The 13,630-nt window shown below is 50.2% G+C and overlaps 1 long non-coding RNA gene across 2 annotated transcripts; it reads left to right on the top strand.

Moving 5' to 3' along the window:
• The first annotated feature begins 1,565 nt into the window (after positions 1-1,565).
• Positions 1,566-7,696, top strand: LOC108539476 (uncharacterized). 2 transcript variants are annotated; one of them, XR_001888383.1, is made up of 3 exons: positions 1,566-3,897; positions 4,211-5,158; positions 5,252-7,696. It is a non-coding gene; the product is annotated as an uncharacterized LOC108539476 (long non-coding RNA). The 2 variants fall into 2 exon arrangements; XR_001888382.1 differs by having other exon boundaries at positions 4,211-5,011.
• Positions 7,697-13,630: the final 5,934 nt, after the last annotated feature.

Genomic DNA, 13,630 nt, shown 5'->3' on the forward strand with positions numbered 1-13,630 from the left:
AGATCCTGCAGGACCACGTGAGCTGTTTAAGGACTTTGGCTTTTTCTCTGCAGGAGATGGGAGTCATGGAGTGTTCTGAACATAGAAGGGACGTGGTCTGACTTCAGTTTTCATGGATTCCTCTGGCTGCGGGTGGAGAATGGGCTGGAGGGGCCAGGACAGAGGCAGGGGGGATAGTGGGGAGGTGATGGCAATAGTCCACCCTCTGTTTAGTGATCTTGGTCCTTTCCTGCTCTAAAGCCTTCCTGACTTCCCATCGCCTCCGGACAAAGCTCAAACTCCTTGGCATGACATTCAAGGCCCCCTTACCTGACTCTACCTGCTCCCCGCCCCGGCTCCTCACTGTCCACCGCATCCCAACCAGATATCCTTCCTTCCCTGCTCCACATGCTGTCCACCTTTGCTTGTGCTGTTTCCTCTGCCAGGAATGTCCTTCCTGTCCCCCTTTGTGACCTAGCTCATGTGAGGCTCAGTCCCATCAAGTTAGGAGATAGAAAAGCAAGGAAGAGAGGAAAGCCCGTTCCTGGGGAGGGTCAGGGAGGGCCAGGTTTCGGCTCCCCTCTTCTTCCTGGAATTCATCCTCCAGGGCCTCCGCAGATGAGGGCAGGCTCAGGAGCTGGGAGTGGGGCTGTAGCCCACAGGACCATGCTGTGTGACCTTGGGCAAGTCACACACCCTCTCTGGGACTTGGCTTTTCTGCTGTGCAAAATGGGGAGGATCCTGGAGCTCCTCATGGTGGTTCTGTGCACTCAAGGGCTGTGGCAACTGTGGAATAACAGCATCCTGGGGAAGACATAACTGCACTTCCTTGCCCAGCCATGCCAGGCCAGCTCAGGGCGGCCCTGAGCTGATGCTAGGGGTAGCTTGTGGGAGGGGTGCCCTCTGAAACCCTGAGCATCTCCAGTTCAGTCACCCCTGAGTGACCTGAGCACCCAGGCAGCCTGGTTTCAAATCCCAGCTCTGCCACTTCGTAGCTGTGTGATCTGGGCAAGTAATGGAACCCAGCTGGGCCTTGGTCTCTCACCTGTGACATGGAAAGAGTAAGAGTGCCCTCCTCCTGGGGAGCTCAGAGAAGCCGGTGCGCTCCTATAAATACCATGCTCAGTGCGCGGAGGAAGCGGCTTATCAAGACCAGCTACCATTATTATTATTATCACCACTGTCATTTCCTGGCTTTGTGGCCTTAGGTATCACTTGCTTCCCTGTGCCTCAGTTACCACCTCTGTGAGATGGAATAATAGTCCCACCTTCGAAGAGTTGCCATGAGGATTGAGCCTGACGCATGTAGGCACTCTTTGATGTTTGTTTGTTTGTTTGTTTATTTGAGACAGGGTCTCACTCTGTTGCCCAGGCTGGAGTGTGGTGGCAAGATCTCGGCTCACTGCAACCTCTGTCTCCCAGGTTCAAGTGATTCTCCCACCTCAGCCTTCCAGGTAGCTAGGACTACAGGCGTGCACCACCACACCCAGCTAATTTTTGTATTTTTAGTAGAGACAGCGTTTCACCATGTTGGCCAGGCTGGTCTCAAACTCCTGACCTCAAGCGATCTACCCGCCTCGGCCTCCCAAAGTGCTGGGATTATAGGCGCTAGCCACCGTGCCTGGCCTCACCGTAATTTCTTGAGAAAAACACTTCAAATGCAGAATTTATTTTATTCACTACCATAAGTCATCACTGATGTTTGAATAGTCCCTGTGAAATCCTTTGTTGTTCCTCTAGTCAAACAAATGCTTATTTGGTTTAATCTGACTTAACAAATTAATGAGATGAGGAAGAAAATTCCAGGCCTCGGGACATTCGCTGCAGTCCAACCGGGGACCAAGAGACACATGTCGTTCTAATGAAGAGTGGAGGAAGATCAACACGATCCTTCTTTATACTTCAAGTCATTATGACTGTGCAGCTGGGTGACCTTGGGCAAGTCCCTTCCCTTCTCAGACCCTCAGTCTCTTCTTTCCTGAAATAAGTGTGATAGCTTCCTACCTGCCCTGTCTGGCTCACAGGATTATGGTCTGGCTCCAAGACATCACGGCTATCATTTATGAAGTCCCTCCTGTATGCAAAGTCCCTCTCCTTGACCACCGTCTCTTTCCAGGAGGAAACTGCTTGTTTTCAGGACAGGACAGTGAGCCTAGGGAGGTGGCAGAGGATGCTGCCCAGGGAGAGGAGGAAGTGGGGGGCTGGGGCTGGCTGGGCTGACGCAGCTGTGATGTCAGAGACCGGCCACAGGCAGCCGGCCCAGTGCTAACTGTGCGCTCTCTGCTGGTCTGGCCTGGCGCCTGCCCCTCCTCCCCGCCACCCCCCTTAACCCCTTCCCGGCCTCCTCTTCCCAGACGGCCATCCCCCAGGCCCAGCCTTGCCCACAAGATTCCCAGATTTCACAACTGGGGCTGGCGCTGAATCATGTACAGTAAGTCCGGGGAGAGAAACTCCCGGCTGCCTGGCGTCCCCAGGACAGGACAGCTGCCAAGCCTTCCCTCCCTCCCAGGGGCCCACCAGCAGCCAGGGATCATCCCCTCTGGGCCCCTGACCAGCTAGGGGGTGATGGGCGGGACACACAACCTCTCTTGGCTGTGCCAGGGATCGAGGGACTGTGCGGTTTCCAGGGAACCTTCAGGCTCTGCAGGGATGGGGACAGGCCAGGGTGGTGGGAGGGGGTTCGAAGTGGCCTTTTATTCAACCACAGCCTGCCACCAAATCACTGGTGACCTGGAGCAGTCCCTAACTGTAACTCTAAGTTACAGTTTCCTTATCTGGAAAGTGGGGATAATCACAGCCCTGACCTCACAGGTCGCTGGAAGGACTCTGAGACAATCTGGGTACGGTGCTTACCGCAGGAAGCACCCAATAAATATTATTATTGTTGTGACGTTGAGCTGCTCATGACACGCTTTAAGACGCTGGAGAAATCATCCAGTTTTTTGGATGACGTCTCCCCTGAAACACCCACCCCTCCCACTGTGATACAAATTACATCTTATCTTTCCAAAACTTCTTCAGTACATCAGCAAACATTTATTGAGCACCACTGTGTTCCGTGCCTGCTACCAGGTCCTGGAGATACAGCAGTGAACAAAACAGAAAGACATTTAAAAGCCCTCTCTTCTCGTGGAGCCTGTATTCTAGCTGAGGAGAACAGACATTTGAGGTCATTTCAGTGAGCGAGCAGGGCTCCAAAGGAAATAAAGCAGAAGGTGAGATGGAGAGAGCCTGGGAGGTCCTCCCTGAGGGGGTGACATTTGAACAGAAGCCCCAACAAAGAGGAGAAGCCCACATGCAAAGGCAGGGGGTGGGAAATGGTGCTCCCGGCAGAGGGAACTGCAGGTGCTAAGGCCAGGCTGTAGGATCCTCTTGTTGAAGGCTCAGCAAGGGCAGTGGCTGGAGCAGAGGGAGTGAGTGAGGGGTGGGAGGTGAGCTTAGCGGCACCTCCACCCTGGAGCAGCTCTCCTAATGCCAGGCTCTTCCTGAAAGTGGCCACCTGGTGCCTGACTTGTACCTGTGGGGGCAGCTACCTGACAAGGGCCCGGCTTCTTCCCACCTGGGGTCCCACGGCCCTGGAGCTGTCCACTCACAGTAAAAAGCCTCATTCCCAGGAATCCCACGGAGGGCCAGCCTCCCCGGCCCCTGTCCTGTGCTCAGGCTGCCACTGGGACTCCCCTGTCCCTCCCGGAGGGTGTGAGCCCTCCCTGCCTCTCAGCAGCTTGGAGTGTGGGCATCTGCATCTCGGAGTCTCAGTGTGCCCACCTGTGAGATGGGCACCATGTTGCCTCAGAGGGGGAGTAAAAGGAGGAAGGGAGCTCTGACCTTAGTATCTGTCCCCTGAACCCTGGAAGAAGGAAAACATCCCAGACTCACTGGGGACCAGGCTGTACATTCACAGCTGGATGCAGAGATCAGGTATGTGTATGTGCATGTGTGGATGTGTGTGCATCTGTGTGTGTGTGCGTGTGTGTGTGTGCACGTATGGTGTGGGGGAAACAGGGGGTGGCATCAAGACCCAGGAGCCACAAGAGTGAGGAAGAGGGAAGGGGTGGGTTTCTGGGGACAGGGGGCAGTCAGAGCCTGGTTCTGGGGCCCAAGTGGGGATTGGGGCAGGGGGAACAAGAGGCCCGCCCTCCCTCCCAGGGTCCCAGTGGCCACCAGGGATCATTTCCTGGGATGTTTTAAAAATCGTTTATTTCTAGAAAAGTCTTTCATCATTTTCCTTCAGGTCACGGAGGCTGAGATGGCTGATGGCGCAGGTGGCTGTGGGCTGATGTGCCACTTTTGACCTCAAACGGAGGCAGCAGGGGGACGAAGTGGCCGCGAGGCACAGTATCCGGCATATGTGTGAGAAACAGCCACAGTGCCGGGGGTGGGGCCAGGTTCTCACCCTGCACCGCCAGGGTCTGAACTTGTCTCCCAAAGGTCATGTGGGCCTTTAAGAGGTGGTTGGGTCCTGAAGGTTCTGCCCTTATGAATGGATTCGTGTCATTATTGCAGGAGTGGCTTCGTGATGGAGAGAGTGGATTTGTCACAAAAGTGAGTTCGGCCATTCCTTGCTGTCTCACATGCCACCTCTTGCCATGGGATGCCCTCGCCATGGGATGACAGCAAGAAGGCCCTTGCTTGAGTGAGCCCCTCCATCTTTGGCTCTCCGGCCTCCAGGACTGTTGGAAATACATCTCTGTTCTTTGTAAATTACTCAGGCTGTGATACTCTGTTATCGCAGCAGAAAACAGACTCAAGACACCACTACATGGATGAAGAAACAGGCCCAAGAGATGAGGAGTGTTGTCCAGGTCTTCCAGTCAGAGGAGCGGCAGGATGGGATTTGAACCCTAGGACTGTGTGGCTTGTGACCACTCCTAGCTTCAGCCTTGCCTGGTGCTGGGTGGCTTGAGGCCAGGACGATGGTCAGATGTTTGGGCACACTGGGCCCTACCCACTTGGAAAGAGGCTGGCCTGGGGTTGAATCAGAACCAGAAGTGACTCAGGCTAGGACCCCTCTGCACCCTCCCTCAGGCCGCAGGTAATTAATTACCTGCCCAGGTTAATAGCGCCCACTTTCCGCCACCTTTCATCAAGGCTCCTGGAGCTGCCAGGCAGTAATTAACCCTTACAGCACCCCTCTGAAGTCAGCATGAGGCAGACACGTGATGAAACCCTTTTTTTACGAGTAGGTAAACTGAGGCAGAACCCATTGCAGCCTGGGAGCCTGTTGTTTCCCCGTGACTCAGCAGCTCAATCTGTCTCTGCTTTCTTCCCACAGGAAGCACCAGCTGGCCCAGATGCTTCTCATCTTTAGAGCTGAGCTGCAGGCTGGAGACCTGGAAGGCCCTCACAGCACCTGCTCTCACCCTCTCACCTCACGAAAGCACAGGAACTTGGGTTTGGAGCCGATGAAAAGGGCTGGAATCTGACTCTGCTCTGTGACCCTGGGCAAGTCACTGCCCCTCTCTGGGCTTCAGTTTCCTCCTTGGTAACACAGAATGATTATACCTACCGCTTGGGTTTGTTGACCTGAATCTACCTCTGAGTCATTGCCTTTCCTTCTTGCTGCAGCCACACTGGCCCCTTGACAGTTCCTTGAACACACAAGCCCTTGCCCACCTCAGGGCCTTTGCACGTGCAGTGCCAGATGCCTGGAATGCCCTTCCTTTCCATCTCCCCATGGCTGGCTCATTCTCGTCTTTCTTGGCTCAAATGTTACCTCCCCAACCTAGATAGCACCTCTGCCACCTCTTCACCCTGTCTTACTCTTCTTCAAGCACTTCTGGAGGTATCTTGCTATTTATCTTGTTTGTATCTTTTTCAGCTCCATGAGGGCAGGACATTTTGTCTGTTTCATTCACAATGTGTTCCCAGAGCTCAGCACAGTGTCAGGCACACACTAGGTGCTTAAGAAACAACTGCTTCCTCTACCTCTTCCCCTGCTAGCCCCAAGTTCAGCTAACTGGCTGTGTGACCCTGGGAATTGCTTTTCACCTCTCTGGTCCCTTATTCTCCCTTGTGGACAAACGATGGCCTGGGCATGAGTTTCTTTAAGGACTCAGGTAGCAATGAAATCCCTGGGACCCCAGCTTCATTATTTCCCCAGGCAATGAGGTAGAGAGCAAGAAGGCAGGTAAGCAAGGACCAGCCTCCGCCACGCAGACACCCTCTTTCCGGCTTCTCTGTCCTCCCACTTTGCCCTGGGTTTGTGGACTTACTCTGGGCAGATCTCCATGACCAATCACCCGCTCCCTTGGCATGTCTGTCAGCACCCTTGGGGGAAAGAATTTGGAAAGGGGAGGGAGAAAAAGAAAGCAGGGTGCGAGAGGATGGTTCCCACACCTGTGTAAATAATTTGTCATCTTAAAATGCTCAAGTATGCTCACCTTTAATGCCTGGTTCTTGGGCTTGTTTTCCTTGGCAAAGCCCCCACAGGAGTGGAATTTCGGCCGAAGGGAGCCCAATTGTCATCTTCTAAGCATGTTCCCAGGCCGGGGGCCGGGGAGGGCTCTGGCTGATGCTCCATTTCCGTCCCCAGAAGTGCTGGAACGTTCCTGGGATCTAGGGAGCAGCCTCCAGTCCTGGAAGCTGTCCCAGATTTCTGGAATGTTGGAATTCAAACGGCCTCCTGCCCATTTTCTGGAGGAGGAACATGAGACCCAGAGAGGGGAAGGGGTTGGCCTGAGGTCATACGATGTGCAGAGGCGAGCTAGAGTTTGCCGGGAGAAGGTGCGGGTGTGTGGACAAGTCAGCATCTATCTCCCATTTTCAGGTAACAGCACCTCGACTTCCTACTGAACAACCTTCTCTTCCCTCTTCTCAGTCCATGAGGAGGGGGGTGCCCAGAGGCCTCTGTCTCCAGGGGTGGACATGTGACCAGGTCTTGCTCTAGTGATTGGTCCAGGGATGAGCACATGACTGAGCCTGCCCAATGAAACTTGATCCTGGGACTTTAGAGCTGGCCATGATTTGTGAAGGAGATGCCATTTTTCATTGGATGGACAGTGAGCAAGTGAACGCTTAGAGCAAAAAGAGGACAAAACAAGGGAAAAGCCTACCTGGGAGGAAGCAGCACAGAGCTGGACAGGCTTTGAACTCCTAGATCCCACCGTACCTGAAATTAGGCACCTTCAACTTTCCAGTTATGTGAGCCACTGCCTTTCTCATTTTTGGCTGAAAACAGTTGGGACTGGCTTTCTGTCCCTTCCATACAGAAGGTGCTGACTGATCCCTGCCCCACGGGAGAAGAGACTCCAGGCAGAGAAAATAGTGTGTATAGACACCCCAAAGGGAATGCCAAGCAGGGCACTCGTGTGCCAAGGAGAAGGAGGAGGAGGTACCTGGGAGCTGAGCTTAAGAGTTAGTCAGGTGGTCAAGGTGGGAGAAGAGGGTATCTTTAGCAGAGGAAACAACCAATGCAAAAGCTTGGAGGGGTGACTAGTTAGTGAAGATCAACTATGTGCTGAGCTCGTGTTGGGTGGCAAGATGAAAAGGGCACAGTGGAATCCAGCTGCTCCTCACCTGCCCCAACACAGTGCAGGCTTGTCTGCTTTTGGAGCCAAACCTGGACACCTCCGTGTCCTTCCCCTGGCAGAGTGCTGCCCGTGCTGTCTCAGACTCTCCAGCATCTCCTAGTTTGGTGATGTGCATCATGGGGATCACACAAAATTATTATTATTATTATTATTATTATTATTATTATTATTTGAGACGGAGTCTCGCTCTGCCACCCAGGCTGGAGTGCAGTGGCCGGATCTCAGCTCACTGCAAGCTCCGCTCCCGGGTTTACGCCATTCTCCTGCTCAGCCTCCCGAGTAGCTGGGACTACAGGCGCCCGCCTCGGTCCCCGGCTAGTTTTTTTTTGTATTTTTTAAGTAGAGACAGGGTTTCAACGTATTAGGCCAGGATGGTCTCGATCTCCTGACCTCCGTGATACGCCGTCTCGGCCTCCCAAAGTGCTGGATTACAGGGCTTGAGCCACCGCGCCCGGCCCACACAAGATTATTTTATAGGCTGCACAGACAAAGCGTAAAATCACCTCGGGTCACATAGCGAGAGTTATTCTCCCTGCAAATTCTTTACAGTCTTTCCTTTATATCCAGGAGAGTCTCTGGTGCTAACCTGCCTCTAAGACCAAATACTTGCTAATCTCCCTTTGTGAAAAAGAGAGCAGGTCTCAGGCTCATTCATGTATCTAGCTAGACTTTTCAAAATGTCCTATAGAGCTGCAGCACATATGAACGAAGTGTTCAGCTTGTCCCAGGCCTGTAATCGGCACCCCAGTGAGCAGACTGGACATCCCCACCCGCAGAGAGAGCTGCCCTCTCTCCCCTCCACTCATGTTCCCTCTAGGGATGCCACGATCCCAACTTGTATCACCACAGATGAATTTCACATGTTTTTGAATTTTACATCTCATATGTTTTCTGTTTCTATACGAGTTTGCCTTTTCTATAATTCCATATAAGTGGAATTCTATAATGTATTATCTCAATTTGAGTCTTTTTTTTTTTTTCCTGCTCAGCATGATGCTTTTGAGATGCATATATGCTGTTGTGTGTATCTGTAGATGGTTCTTCTTTATTGCAGAATAGTGTTCCAGGGTATGGATGTACCAAAGCTTGTTCATCCATTCACCAGCTGAGGGATATTTGGACTGCTTCCGGTTTTTAGCCATTATAAATAAAGCCATTAGGCACATTTGCAAACAGGTTTTATGTGAACATAAATTTTGTTTATCTTGGGTAAATTTCTAGGAGTGGAATTGCTGGGCCAGGTGGCCAAGTGTATGTTTCACTTTTTCAGAAACCGCTGAGCTGTTTTCCAAGGTGTCTGTACCATTTTTCATCCCTACCAGGAATGGATGAAAGTGTCAGTTGCTTCTCACCAACACTTGGTGTTGTTAGGTTTTTTTGTGTGTATGTGTGTTTTACTTTTAGTCATTCAAATAGGTGATAATAGTATCTCATTGTGGTGTTAGTTTGCATTTCCCTAATGACTAATGATGTTGAACATCTTTGTATATGTTTCTTTGCCATCTGTATATTTTCTTTGGTGTAGTATCTGTTCAAACTTTATGTCCGTTAAAAAAAAAATTGTTTTCTTCTTAATAGATTTGGAGAGTTCTTTATATATATTCTGGATACTAGTCAAGCCTTTGTCAAATATGTGATTTGCAAATACTTTCTCCTGTTCTGTGGCTTGTCTTTTTATCGTTTCAATAGGTAGGACTTTAATAACATGGTTTTGTTTTCTTTGTAAGTATTTTTCTGGTTATCTTTGATTTGTGGCATGTATTCTTTGGTTTTTCAATTCTAGTGATAACACCAAATGTTTTCTTTTAAAATGAATTTATTTAAGTAAAAAAGTCAGTAAATTTGAAGAAACACATTAAATAAGGAAGAGTAGAAGTGGAGAGTAGACAGCATAAAAATTGTGAAGACAGTTTCCAATTTGCATAACCAAAGTGCGGGCAGCTCCGATTTGTTCATCAACAAATCCTGATGGAGCCCCCACTGTCCACCAGGCTCTGAGCCAGGTGCTGGGGACACAGCACCAAACGAGACAGTTGTTTCTGCTCTTTTAATGCTGATTTTTCTCCAGTGAGTCTCTCTTCATCTTTCAAAAGCCAATTTGAATGACCCTTCCTTCGTCCAGACCTTCCCTGGAATGTTTGTCACACTCTACTGCAACTTTCTATTTCTGTATCTCCCAGGCAAGGGGCACGTCGGGCAGCCTCTGGTAGGGTTGCAGAGAGCTTGGTGCATAGATACTTCAATAAATAGCCTCTCACAGAGTGCAAGCTATGATGAGGTGCTGAAGACCAGTTGCTGATTCCATTGGTTGAAACTAGCCAGGTCTACCCTGATGAAGGGGCCTGAGGACCCTCCCTGCTGCAATCTGGCTGACCCCATGCAAACCAAGGTCTCTCCCCTTGGCCTCCCCTCCCACAGATAAAGACACCAAGAGAAAAAGCCTCCCAAACCCACTGCCTTCAGCCTCTGCTATTTGCTTCCCATCCAGTGCCCATGGATGCCTTTCCTGCAAGGCTCAGTATTCACACAAACACTTACCAGGCATCTTTGCTCTGACCTGCCCCAGGCCCACAACCTTCACCTTGGCCTCTAACCACCCTTCCCCTGTTTCTCTACTCCAGCACACCAGCCACCATCTGCCCCTCCACCATGCCCAGCTCACTCCCACACCTGGGCTTTTGCACTAGCTCTTCCCTCATTCATTGCCTTCTCTAGCTCTCCACGTTCAGTTCTGAACTTCACTGACCCTCCTCAGAGGCCCTCTCGGCTGTGCTATCAAAGCCCTCTGTCCTTTTTTTTTTTTTTTTTTGAGACAGGGTCTCACTCTGTCACCCAGGCTGGAGTGCAGTGGTATAATCCTAGTTCACTGCAGCCTCCATCCCCCAGGCTCAAGTGACTCTCCTGCCTCAGCCTCCTGAATAGCTGAGACTATAGGTGTGTGCCACCATGCCCAGCTATTTTTTCTTTTTTAAGTAGGGATAAGGTCTCAGTATGTGGCTCAGGCTGGTCTCAAAATTCTGAGCTCAAACAATCCTCCCACCTCGGCCCTCCAAGTGCTGGGATTACAGGAGTGAGTCACTGTGCTCAGACATCCCATGTATTTTTGATCCCTTCATTCTGTTTCTTTCCTTTGTAGCATGGAATGCTCTCATTTCTGAGTTTATTTTTGTGTTTGTTTCTCGTCTGTGTCCCCTGCTGGAGTGGCAGTTCCATGAGTGATTTGAGTTTTTCCTTCTCTCCATCTCCTCAGTGCCCAGCACAGTGCCCAGCACGCAGTCGGTACTCAATCAGAATTTGTTGAATCAATGAGAGAATGAATGAATGAGGTCATGAGCTTTCCCTTCTCCAGATGCACTCATGGCAAAGTTGAACCCATCTATCTGCCCATGAGTCAGGCTAGTTATCCTGTGGGCCCCTCCTGGGTGGGTACTGAGGGCTGCCCACTGGGTCCAGCCAGGCCTGTGTCTTGTCAGCTGCCCAGGCTAAGGGACTTTCCACTGTCCTTGGAGTTGGCCTGTGGAAAGTTGTTCTCAGGACCTCGTGAGCCCGGGGCCATGGATGGGGCTAGAGGTAGCTGCAAGGTACAGGGACCCCGGCGTGAAATTCCATCAGTTAACACTGTAAGTGAGGCTTTCCAGCTCCCTTTTGTCCTCCCTGTGATGCCAAGGGGAGGGAGAAACTCCACGTGGGGCTTGTGTGTTTTGAACACCTTCCTACCACCTGCTTTTTCTTCAGAAGAAACAGAGCAGATCCCAAGTACAAGCCATCATCAGCAATGGTAGCTGGTTTTGTTCCACTTTTTTGTATATTTCACAATTGTCTTCCATTTGCAGCAAGTGCCTTAGATTGGGAGCCTACGAGCAGATCCCTAACAGAATAATATGATGGCAAGTAGCCTATTTGGGAGATGCCTCCAGAAAGCACTGGTAGGGAAGTGAGATCAGGGAGGAAGGGATGCCAATCTCAAGAGCGCTACCAAGTCAGTAACCACTTAGGCAACTGGGCTGGATCCTGCTGTGGCATGCTGGGAGCCCATGTAGTAATGGAGTTAGCCCCCCTAGGGGAGGGGATCTGGTGGCCAGGGAGCTGGGGAAGCGACAGGACGACTCAGGTCATGCCTGTCATTGGTTGACAGCTGCCACTTGGAGTGTTAGTTCTCAGCACATCCAGCCTGCTGGATGAGCAGAGCTCACAGGTGAAGGGGGCAGGTGCTGTCTGTGTTCACCAGAGAAAAGGGAGAGGGGGTATGGGCAGGGCACAGACAACAAAGGCCTCACAGTCAACACTGGTTCCTCATTTAAAGCCAGGATAAAACGAGTTCCTTTAAAATTAAATTTTAGCAAACATTTAAAAAGTGAATTGATGGGAAGAGTAGGTAATTCTGGCAGGTGAAATGTAAACATGGCAAAATGCTGCTAGTTTTCAAGGCATCCAAAGCCCTTAATAGGCAAACAGGTGTTCTTCATGACCCACAAGAATGGCGTGTTTTGGGCGGTGACAACATTCCCCCTTTCCTCCCAGCATGCCAGACTCATGCCCACTCCTAACACTGCCCAGCACCCCTGGGAGTCCTGGAAATGGACCATGAGGCTTGGAGGCAGAAGCCCTGTATGACTTCGGGTTTGCCCCTTAACATCTCTGGGCCTGTCTGTTAAAAGGGGATGTTCTCAAGTCACGTAAAAGAGTAAATGTGCAAAAATAGTCAAAGCAATGCTGAAAGAAAACTAAGAGAGAGGACTTGTTCATCCAGACATTAGAATATATGACAAAGGCATAGGAAATAAAACAGTTTGGTATTGGCATATAAGTGGACAAATACATCATGGGAACAGAAGAGCATCCAGGAATTAACCCGGTTATCACCTGTACTACCTGCACTCATGGATGTGAAAGGATTTAGGAAAGGGAAGGCATTGGCGGGCATGGGATTCTCTGGATTATGTCTGGGCTGATGAAGAAGCTTCCAACAGACTCCCCACCTGCAGCCCCTCCCCTCTAACCTACCAGCTATGGCACCAGGGACACTCACTCTCATGAGCTGCACTTACCCCCGCTCTGCTCTGGCAATATCAGAGCCTCCCACACAAGATGCATTAGATCACAGTTGTCACCATTCCTCCTTTTGCAATTCTCTTTGATGCTTCTGATTAACCCAAGGAGAAAGTCTCAGGTGGGCGCGGCTGGACTTGAACACCTCTCCCACGTTTGCTTGTCTCCCTTTATGAGGCAGAGCAGGCCTTAAGCTCAGAGCCTTCACCACGCAGCAGAATGCAGCTAGGATTTGGTAACGTTCTTTTGTGATTGTTGTTTTAAGGTTACTTTCTATTTATAGAAATGAAAAGTTGTTTCCTCTTTCTGATAGTAACACAAATTTTCCTTTAAAAATAATTTTTTTCTGATCCATATTACAATGAGAATGAACCTCCAAAACATGATGCTAACTGAAAAAAGCCAGACACAGAGGTCTTTTTATTTGGTGAGACAGGCTTTTGCTCTGTTGCCCAGGCTGGAGTGCAGTGGTGTGATCTCAGCTCACTGCAACCTCTGCCTCCCAGGCTCAATGATTCTCTCACCTCAGCCTCCCCAGTAGCCAGTACTACAGGTGTGTGCCACCACACCTGGCTAATTTTTGTATTTTTCGTAGAGTCAGGGACTCCCTATTTTGCACAGGCTGGGCTCAAACTCCTGGACTGAAGTAATCCTTCTGCCTCAGTCTTCCAAAGTGCTGGGACTACAGGCGTGGGCCACCCTGCCTGGTCAGAAGGTCACATATTGTATGATTCTATTTCCAGGAAATCTCCAAAATAGGTACATCCATTGAGACCAATGAAGAATGGTGGTTGTTAGGGGATTAGGAGCAACTGCTTAATGGTCATAGAGTCTCCTTTTGGGGTGATGGAAATATTTTGTGGTTAGCTAGAGGTGATGGTTGCAGAATACAATACTAAAATGCCACTGAAATGTTTACTTTAAAATACTTAATATGATGCTATGTGAACTTTGTCTCAGTAAGTTATTTTTTAAAAAAACCAACTGAGTAAACTGAAAAATCAGTTTACTTAAGAAAAGATATGAATGGCTTCAAAGATTCAAAGATGGCTTTTTTTTTTTTTTTTTTTTTT

This window comes from Rhinopithecus bieti, unplaced genomic scaffold (assembly GCF_001698545.2).
Source record: "Rhinopithecus bieti isolate Rb0 unplaced genomic scaffold, ASM169854v2 scaffold_15834, whole genome shotgun sequence".
Classification (NCBI taxonomy): Eukaryota; Metazoa; Chordata; class Mammalia; order Primates; family Cercopithecidae; genus Rhinopithecus; species Rhinopithecus bieti.